Source organism: Marmota marmota, unplaced genomic scaffold (genome assembly GCF_001458135.2).
Source record: "Marmota marmota marmota unplaced genomic scaffold, marMar, whole genome shotgun sequence".
In the NCBI taxonomy this organism is placed as follows: domain Eukaryota; kingdom Metazoa; phylum Chordata; class Mammalia; order Rodentia; family Sciuridae; genus Marmota; species Marmota marmota.
In genome coordinates, this window is record NW_025999985.1 from 219,573 (window position 1) to 222,397 (window position 2,825).

The window sequence follows — 2,825 nt, forward strand, 5'->3', positions numbered from 1 at the left end:
GGGTGTGTTGTGTTAGTAGGATTTTGTATGGCTGAACCGTGGTGTTTCTCCACTGTTGATAGACGTTTGAGTTTCCACTGTTTTGCTGTCATGAATTCAGATGCTGTGAACAGCTATGTATCTAATTTTGTGTGAACATTAAGTTTTTAGGTCTCTGCGATAAACACTGAAGAACACAACCGTTGGTTCATAAGTGTGTGTTTATAAGAAACTGTCAAGCTACTTTCCACAGTGGCTGTATACATCCCCACTAATGAAGTGTGAGCACCCCATTGTCCCATGTCCTTTCTAGCACTTGGAACTTCACTGAGTTAGCCTTATTGGGTGTGTGGTGGAATATAATCATGGCCTTAACTTACATTTCCATGATGCAAATGTCTGTCAACACCTTGACATCTACTAGAAACCATATGAGATGATAATTTTTTTGTTTTAACCCAATTTTTGAAATTCAAAGGCATAGCCTACCATATTTGATATTTGCCTCTTTTGTTGCTTTTATTTTATTCCCAATGATACATTTCCTTCCATTATTTCCTCTTTTTCAGAACATCAATTTGAATAAGTCTGCTTGAAAAAATTTCTAGATTTCCTAGGAACAAGGATCTTGTTTTCTCTCTCCATTTATCTCCCTCGATATCATTAAGTTTATTTAATCCAGCTTATAAATGCTGAGTCCTCTAATCATCTCTGCCATGTAGAATTTGGTCCCCAATTCCACGTTGAGTGGATCCTCCTTTGAGTTTCATTGTGGTTAGCTTCTGTATGTTGCAGGCCTTGTTGTCAACACTGGGAACACATCAAAGAACCAAGCAGGTGAAGTGATGGCCTTGATGGATTATGAGGAGATGGAATCCACACAAAGCAATTCAGCTGGGGGCTGGGGATACAGTACAGTTGGTAGAGTGCCTGCCTCACCTGTACAAGGTGGAGGGTTCCATCCCCAGCACCACCAGAAAACAAACAAAAAACCTCCACAATTCAGATGATAAAAACTAGGAAGAAATATAAAGTCTGGTGCATTCATTGATTGTACTCAAAGGCGTATTTTAGTAAGTTTTCAGGGAAGACTTTTCTGGGCAGATGGAATTGGAGCCAGGACTTCAGTGTATGGAAAGGAGAGATATTTGTAAGTCCAGAACACTACAGGGTTGTTTCTCTTTTTTCTTTTTTTAATGTTGGTGGGGATCAAACTCAGGGCCATATGCATGTGAGGCAAGCACTCTACCATCTGAGCTATATCCCCAGCCCAGGACACTGTATTTCTAAAAGAAACTTTCCTGGAGGGAACATAATAACGCTAAGAAATCAAACAAGCTAGATGTGCTGGCATATGCCTATAATCTCAACAATTCAGGAGGCTGAGGCAGGTGGACTTCAAGTTCATGGCCAGCCCAGGCAACTTAGTGAATCCCTGTTTCAGGATAAAATTTAAAAGGGCTGGAGATGTTGCTCAGTGTTACAGTGGCCCATTACAAAAACTGTACAGAAGTTAGAAAACACATCTGAGCAAAATGAAAAAATCTCAAATCACCATAACTGTACCTAGGAAACAATAACAATATATTCTCCCAAAATGTTCAAATGTATGTCAGAGTACCTTATAAAGGGAAATGAGACGAGTCTTTTATATTTACTGTGTGGTGACCTTCTGTATCAATCATCTAAAACTATTTTTCTAAAGCCAAAATGTTTATGATAAAGTAATTAATGATTACACATGTTAACTTGAGAATCGCAAAATAGTTTTTTTTCTAAGTAAACAATTATTCTCTACCTCTAGTACAAATCCTCATGCTATTAAACCAATCGCAATTAAAAAAAAAAAAAAAGAAAGAAAGAAACCAAACCTGATTGCTTACCAGCGAGATGACACACACTATCTGCCGGTTGCCTTTTTTTTTTTTTTTTTGGTACTCTGAAAATACAGTTAAATTTTATACTGACAACTGTAATACAGGCTTTTTTGTGTCCTTATTTCTGTCCCTGGGCACTGGGAATCGAACCCTTACTGCTCCTCCACTCAGCCACGTCCCCAGTCTCCTAAGCTGCTGAGGCTGGATTTGACCTTGTGCTCCTCCAGCCTCCGCCTCCCGATCCGCTAGGATCACAGGAAGGGCCGGCGCCCGCCGGAGGTTAAGTGGGCTTAAAAACAAAGGCAGAACCTTGGTACCGACGCAAGGCGTTAGGACCGCGGCCTCCTGACGGCCGGTCCCCAGAGCCTGCCGCCATTTCGGCTTGCTTCCGGAAGGACCGACAATCTGCAGCTCCTGACCCTCAGCCCCTTCCCCGCTGGAGGCAGCTGCACAGCCCGGAGCAAGAGCCCGCGATTCACAGGCCCCCGCCCATTCCCGGCTTCGCCTTGCACCCAATCCTGGTTCCTCGCGCTCCACGTACGCCTGCGTCACAACCCAGAATGCCCTCCTTGCCCGGTGCGCACGCCCTTCTGTGCGTCTCGCGCGCCGACCCGGTATCTCTTCCGGGTCGCGGGCGCTAGCGTGCCTTGTGTACGGATCCGCCGTCCTCCACGATGGCCGCTCCCATAGCGTCCCTAGGGAGCCGCCATCTTTCTTCCTCCCCGGCCGGACGCGCAAGATGCCGCCGGCGCCCGGTCGGTCTCGGGCAGGCACTGGCCTCCGAGAACGTTCGCGGTTAGCACGGCGTCGCAGGCCGTCCCGGTCAAGCGGAAGGATGAAGCCTTGAGGGGCGGGAGGGGTTTGCCATCTTGGGTCCCGGAGTCCCTCTCGGCAGAAGGCCGCGGTGGGCGTGGCCTCCTCGGTACTGTGCAGCTGCCTCCATCCCCTCTGCCCCTTCCCGGCGTCGCG